The sequence below is a fragment of the Myotis myotis genome, unplaced genomic scaffold, assembly GCF_014108235.1.
Source record: "Myotis myotis isolate mMyoMyo1 unplaced genomic scaffold, mMyoMyo1.p scaffold_m19_p_1, whole genome shotgun sequence".
Taxonomy (NCBI): domain Eukaryota; kingdom Metazoa; phylum Chordata; class Mammalia; order Chiroptera; family Vespertilionidae; genus Myotis; species Myotis myotis.
Genome location: NW_023416313.1, coordinates 165,799,924 through 165,807,842, shown reverse-complemented (window position 1 = coordinate 165,807,842; position 7,919 = coordinate 165,799,924).

The window sequence follows — 7,919 nt, the reverse complement described above, 5'->3', positions numbered from 1 at the left end:
CGGGGGGTAAGGAGGAGAGAGGTGGAAGAGGGTATAGAAGGGATTAAGTGGTGATAGGGAAACATAAAATAAAATAAATGGAAGAAATAAAAATAAAACAGGAAAAAAAATTAATCATCATTATATAGGACTATTTAACCTCCTGCCCATATAGTTTTCTTGGACATCTGGATAATTTTCAGCCATGGTTGCCCCTGAAAGAGGTGAACCATGATCTACTAGTAAAGTGACTCAGAAGGAGCTTGGAGCTAGAGTAATAATCAGTCTTAAGACACAGGATTAGAAGCCACAGGGACATGGTCACCTGGGGTCAGAGGAGGGGCGCACCAAGGCTGTGATGGCAGGAACTCTGCGCTGAGCAGGACACTTCAGGGAAGGTGTGTGGATGAACAGGAACTGAGAAATGAATGTATAGACCAAATTCCAGGTTTTTCTTACACTTACACCAGAGTTCTCCTAGTTTCCAGTGATCCAGGCTGGGCTTCACTCCCGGGAGCCTTCATGAGCTAAGTTCAACTGGAAACACCACCAACCACATTGAAGAGAAGTGGGTCTTGTCTTCTAAGCATTCTGTCACTTTCATAAATGTGTGAAATCAGCATTCAACCCTGTCATCTGGCTGTAATCACTGAACTCCATAAATTCTACTAGTAAGCCTGGCTCCTTTCAGGTCAGGATCTGGACTGGGTCAAGAATTAGGAACAAGAATGGATACTGATTGAAACTTGAGATAAAATAACTAAATTTAATCCTAAACCACCATCATCACCATCCTGAACCTGCTATAGAAAGTCAACAAACCATTTTTTTTTCCCCTGCATAGGGGAAAAACATCAGAGACCTTGTCAGAAATCATTTTGTGGTTCTGAAGAAAAGGCGATCAGAGGCATGAACTCAAGAATAGCAGCGTAACTAAATGCTCTCCTTTCCCTGACCCTGGCATCAAAGAAGCAGCAGCTGATAGACAAGATTACCCCGGAGAGGAGGAACGGCCTTGGACAGCTTACTGCTGGGTATCCTTGGCCTGGGTTGAACACTGAGGTGGAGCTCTGGCCTGTCGGTGAGCTGTGCCCTGGGTTGCTACAACCACTCAGCCTAAGTCATCCCCCTGGTGACTCCGTGTACCCACAGCAGCGCCCCGAACTCACTGTTATATTAGGCAATTGCGGCAAGTCCCGTAACCTGATAGCAGCACGTAATGCTATTTTGTGGGAACTCTGTTTTCTGGAACAGACTGAGGTCCCCAAGCTCTGGTCTTGTGCTGTTCGGGTGTGTCTTTCATGAAACACTCGCTATGTAAAAAAACAGTCTAAAGCACTAACTCACTCCGTCCTTGGAATTTATTTTCAATAATAGCATGAAACTGACCCATTTCTTTCAAAGGATTCTTGCCAACAAGAAGAAAAGTTGCTGAAAGCAATAAATAACTCCCTTCTTGGTCTGACATTTGTCACCTAGTTTGTTGAAACACTGTTCTTTTGGGTCAGTTACAATTTTTTATAAATTAAAATGTAGTGAAATAATTTTTTATTGTCGATGAAGGAAGTACCTTAAACCCTTGTTTCTTAAAGAACCCACTAAACTGAATAGGACGTCAATGTGTAACATTTCAGATTTAATTAATGAAAATGAGTGGGGAAAAGTAATGAGGATTTAACTCCCGGTTTTCACGGTTGTAATAAGCAGTAAATTCCTTGTGCCTTGTCATCCCCCCTTTACAACAGCAGGCTTTGAGAAAATAGAAATAAAAGAGAAGAAGCCGAGTAGAACATCTTTATTATTCAACCTGAGGGACTTGTTGTAGATACGTAGGAAGAAAAGAAAAAGGAAAAATTAGCTGTCACATCCAGTGGCAGCAACATTGTCAGCTTGGGCCTTCTGAGCCATCGCCCCATGTTCTCAGAGTGAGGATTCTGATGATATATGGGGCTGGTCTCCCTGATCAGATATCCTCAAGGGTTACTTCTAAAGCTGTGTTGGGGGAGTTGGAGAACACGATTTATTTACCATGACCAGGTGCAAGTGAGAGCTTGGGGAAGAGGAGAAAAGAAGGGAGGAGGGAAAGACAATAGCTAAGGAAACTAGGACAGGAGGGGAAGAACTCAGAAAAGCTCAGAAGGTTTGATTGTATCTCCCCTAGAGAGATGTGGGAGAACTCGAGGCATGCTTTGAAACCTGACACATGAAATCTGAGCAGAGAGAATTACAGGTAACGTTTAATGTTTGTGTCAAGCATGTGGAGCCTACATGTGGGATGTGTGCGGGAGACGCAGCTGAGGGCTTGCTTCCCATCAGACCCTAAGGACGGGTAAGCTGGCTCAGCTGGGGCCCGACCCCTCGGCCTCTCCCTCCTCAGTGAGCTAGGGACGCAACCTGTGATGCCGTGTCTTAGGAGCTTCCACGGTAAGTTTTTAAACTGGGGAGCTATCACTGCAGAATTATTTTCCAACAGTTTTCACATAAAGAAAAGTTTCTAAAGGAAGGTGTGTGTTCAACCCAGTATCCAAATTTTTACCAGAGGAAATTTCCAAAAACAATTTATATCATAGGATAGCGTCTTTTTCTGATATATTCATTGTATTTTTAGAAATTTCTCATTTAAAATCGGCCTCCCAACATTTTTATGTCTTTTTATCAAATCCAGTGCACTGCTTGCTATGTTTGGAGCGGTAACTCTGTCCCCACTGGCTCCTAAGGACGGACCATCAGCGGGAAGGGGCAGGCCCAGGAAGCCACAGAGCTCTAAGTGTGCTGCCTGACAATGTCGCATTGGGCCTGAGTGGACCCTGACTAACCGCAGCTCAACCATCAGCTGGCCAGTGACCTGTGGCCTGGTGAGAAGAGCGGAACCGGTCCAATTAGATTCCTTCCTTGACGTTTTTGGACTTGGAAACGGAGAGATTGGCTTCTTAGCTGTAAGAAGAGCGTGTGGACTGGGGGTGGGGTGGCCACCATGGAATGGGTTCGAAATGAGAAGAGAACAGAACAGAACCAGAGAAAAGGAGGAGCAGCGAAGAGGGAGCCGAGGAAAATACCCTAGGGCAGTGGTTCTCAGCCTTCTGGCCCTTTAAATGCTGTTCTCATGTTGTGACCCAACCATAAAATTATTTTCGTTGCTACTTCATAACTGTAATGTTGCTACTGTTATGAATCATAATGTAAATATCTGATATGCAGGATGGTCTTAGGCGACCCCTGTGAAAGGGTCGTTCGACCACCAAAGGGGTCGCAACCCACAGGTTGAGAACCGCTGCCCTAGAGAGTAGTTTTGATTTCTGGCAATATTTCAGGCTTCAAGAGTTCATATGGTACTTCATTTCTTGTCTTTAAATTCCTGTGACTCTGATTCCCAGCCATTACACCTCCCTGCCACCACTCCCAAAAACTCCCCTTCCAAAATGCCAGCACCTCCACATGTGGGCTTGCCTGGCTCTCTAATCCTTCTAGCCATGAAGATAAATGCCTGAAAAAAAAACCTTTCTCACTCTATTTGGGACTATCTTTAAAGCTGCCAAACAAAGAGAAATAGAAGTGCCAAAAAGAAGAAAGAAAATATAAGTAAAAAACAAGGAAATAGCCCTGACTGTTTTTGCTCAATGGTTAGAGCATCATCCACCACCCAAAGGGTCATGGGTTCGATTTCCGGTCAAAGGCATGTACCTTGGTTTTGGGTTCGCTCCCAGTTCCCTGTAAGAGTGCTTGTGGGGGGCAACTAGTCGATGTGTGTCTCTCACATCAATGTTTCTCTCTCTCTCCCCCTCCTCCTATCTCCCTTTCACTCTGGAAATCAATGGGGAAAAAAATCCTCAGGTGAGGATTTTTAAAAACGAAAAACAAGGAAATAATAACAAACTAAATATAAAAGATCTGATCAAAATGTAACTAAATTGGCCTGGCCAGTGTGGCTCAGTGGTTGAGCATCAACCAATGAACCAGGAGATCATGGTTTGATTCCTGGTCAGGGCACATGCCTGGATTTTGGGCTTGATCCCCAGTAGGGAGCATGCAGGAGGCAGCCGATCAGTGATTCTCTCTCATCATTGATGTTTCTATCTCTCTCTACCTCTCCCTTCCTCTGAAATCAATAAAAAAAAAAGTTTTAAAAAAATTCAACTAAATTTGTTAAATTTAAGCTCTTAAGGTGACAATTTAAACTAAAAAATGTACATCCTGAATAAAGGAAGAATAAAAGAGGACAACATAGTGAACAGAATAGGAAAAGACTGAAATTTTTTTAAAAGAACAAATGCTAAAAAAAAAAAAAAAAAAGAAGTACTAGGGAGAACTTCAGTGCTTTTTCTGAGAAGAGAAATGCCAGAAGAGGATGCCTTCTATATGCCAGCTGCTTTATACACATTATCTTGTTGGATTCTCACAACCAGCCCTATTTTATAGGAGCGCAAACTATTTAAAACAGGGAAATAACTTGCCAAAGTGGGAAAGCAAAAGAGAACAAAATGCCATGTCTGACTGGCTGCAAAGATGATGCTGGGAGGGAACACTCTGAAGGAACAATGGGTTTGAAGTCTCCAATCAGGCAGCTGTCAGAAAAGGCTCATGCGCTTGAGATGGGTGCCCTGAGAGGGAGTGATCTCCAGCAGGCTTTCCCACCTGAACGCCTCCTCCCCTCCTCCGCCTCCGAAACAAACGCTGAGGATTCCACTCTATTGAGTGTTTGCAGTTGTTGGGACTTTCCATACAGCTGGCTCTTTTACAAAACAAAGCCTGGCCTGAGACATGGTTACCAAGTGAGACAGCTGTGGGGTGGAACTTGCATGTAGCCTCATCTGAGGTCAGTATTGAGCAAACGAGATCAGGCACATCTTGTAAAAAGCCTTGGTGATATTTACCAAAGGATGTGGCTGCCAATGCGAACAGCACAGCCTCAGTGGTGGGTAGCTTACAATGCCTGGAGGCGGGACATTCCCCAATGGTGCTGTCCGGGCATTGGTAAGGAAGGACTTTATCTGGCACAATTACAAAAACAATTCAGGTGCAGAGTTTGAAACAGAGCTGGCCTGAAAGGTTTGGAAGCACAAAGCAGTTTTTTAACCCCTCTCCAAAATATGATGGCATTCTGTGAGGTACCCCCTCCCTCTTTGGCAGGGGAGCACACTGAGAGCAGGGAGACAGGAGTGAGTTATGCCAGAGTATTTACTGCACCCCAAGGCGGGCAAAAATTGGGACCTGAAAGTCCTTCCCAGGTGAGGGGTTTGCACTTTGGTGCCCTTGTTTACAACACCCAAGGGGTCTTGTACCATCGTTTCCTTTTTCATTCATTGATCACAAATAGATATAAATAGATATAGGTATAGATAGAGATAGAGATAGAGATAGATAGAGATAGAGATAGAGATAGAGATAGAGATAGACTAGTAGAAATAGATAGAGATATAAATATAGATATAGATATAGATGATATAGAGATAGAGATAGAGATAGAGATAGAGATAGAGATAGAGATAGAGATAGAGATATACTAGTAGAAATAGATAGAGATATAAATATAGATATAGATATAGATATAGATGATATAGAGATAGAGATAGAGATAGAGATAGAGATAGAGATAGAGATAGAGATAGAGATAGAGATATACTAGAGGCCAAGGGCATGACATTCATGCACTGAGGGGGGGTGGTCCCTCAGCCCAGCCTGTGCCCTCTCGCAGTCTGGGACCCCTTGGGGGATGTCCGCCTGCTGGCTTAGGCCCACTCCCTGCAGGTGAACATCCCCCGAGGGGTCTTTAGTGGTGAAGCTGAGGCGGGAGAGGCTACCGCCTCCGCTGCTGCGCTCACCAACTGTGAGCCCAGCTTCTGGCTGAGTGGCACTCCCCCTGTGGGAGTGCACTGACCACCAGGGGGCAGCTCCTGCATTGAGTGTCTGCCCCCTGGTGGTCAATGCATGTCATAGCGACCGGTCATTCCCCCGTTCGGTCGATTTGCATGTTAGGGTTTTATTATATAGGATAGATGTATAGATATATAGATATATATGTATGAGATATCAAAGGCACTTTACCAAATACTAAAAATTTCAAAGAAGCAACAATCTTAGTCCTTGATGGCTGATATGTGCAGCAATCCTCCACTGTGAGCCTGGGAAACACTACATCTAAATTCTCCATGGTAGATTGGGAAAATAGAACTGATTTTATACACATAGATTCATTGCTATGTGAGCACATAGGAAAAGAATGATTTTGGTCTGGAGGAGTCAAAGTATGCCTCAGAGGGGAGGTGAAGTATGAGTAGATGTTCATGGGAAGAAGAAAAGTAGATTCCAAGTGATAGGAACAGTCTACGCATGGCTTTGAAAATAAGAAAGGGCAGACATGTTTGAAAAATAGCTAATAATCCTATATGCTGGATTGTGGGGTTAAGATTAGAAAAGTGACTAAGAGTCACATCATGCGAAATTTTGTGTGCTAACATAAGGTTAGAATTAATGCTGCAGATGAACAGATTTTAAAAAGAGGAGTGATATGATTATATTTTAGCTTTAGAAAATAATTGAATCAAATTATACATGGAAAAATTTTTAGAAAGCATTTATGTAAAATTTCTCTACAACTTACTGGAAATGACAGTGAGGAAATTAATAAAGGTGTAAACTCCAATGATAAAAAGTATGGGAGAGGAGACATTAGACAAGAACTATCAGCTATATTTTGGAAGATGGGAAGCTGAGAGAAGAGGAATAGCTGAATGAGCAGAACAGAGAAAGCTAATAAAACCTAAAAGCCTAATAAAACCTAAAAAGAGGAAACCAAGAAGAAGCAAGATTAGTTCTTCTTACTTTCCAAAGGTCAGGAATTTATGGTCCCTGGTGCTTATGAAGATGAAGGAATGAGTGGAGCAAGAAGACAAAGAATTAGTCAAAAGTCTGCATAAGTTATGGACCCTCCCCTTTGCCCCACAGCCAGGTGAGTATCTCTCCCCTGTCCTTGGAGAAAACAAGATGTTCGCTCTCTGGAGATGCTGAACCAGCAGGGTTCTGGACTCAGTGACACCAGGGAGCTAAACAGAAATGGGATTCAATGACAGCCACATTCTGAAGGGTGAGAGTTAGCTTCCTTAGCTCCATGAATGTACTCCAACCTTATACTCCCCATGGAGGAGACTGGCAAGTTCTTCTTTGAAGAAAGTGACCTGCCCCAATAGAAAACAAAAACAAAAAACTACCAATACTGACAATACAATTAGGTACAGTCCCTACCAATACATGGAAGTCACCCAATGAATGCCTGGGTCCCACCTCATCACTCAACAGAGAACCTCACTAGATGGTAAGTCCTTCCCAAGTACAAAGGGCTTCCAGTCAACTTTTTAGTCCTGGACACCTAGATGTAAACAGGCAGCCAAATATCTCCAGGTGTATAAGAAAATCCTCTAATACAAAAGATTTAAAAATCAAAAGCAACTACAAATAAAAGTGGGGGTGGGGAGAGAATAAACCATGGAGGAAAGAGAAGCAATGCAAGAAAAGAAAACTTCAAAGAAACTTTTATTAATTAACAGTTATTGCATGCATTAAACAACAGGATGCAATAAAAAGAGAATAGTAAGTAAACAAGAAAGATATGCAAATTACAAATATATAAGTAGAAACAATTTTTTAAATTAATATAAAATAATTGAGAGGTAAAATTGAGAAAATCTTCCAGAAAGTAGTACAAAAATACAATAATAAAAAATAAAAACGTAAAATATCCACACCAAGGCATATCATTGTGAAATGTCCAAATATGAGGGATAGAGAAAAACCTAAATACTTCCAAAGAGAAAAACATAAAGAATCACAGTGGTGGTGGATTTCTTAAAAGTAGTACCGGAAACTAAAAGACAATGGGGAAATGACTCCAAAGAAAGTAATTATTTTCTACCTAGAGTTTAGCACCTGGACAAACTTTCATTCTA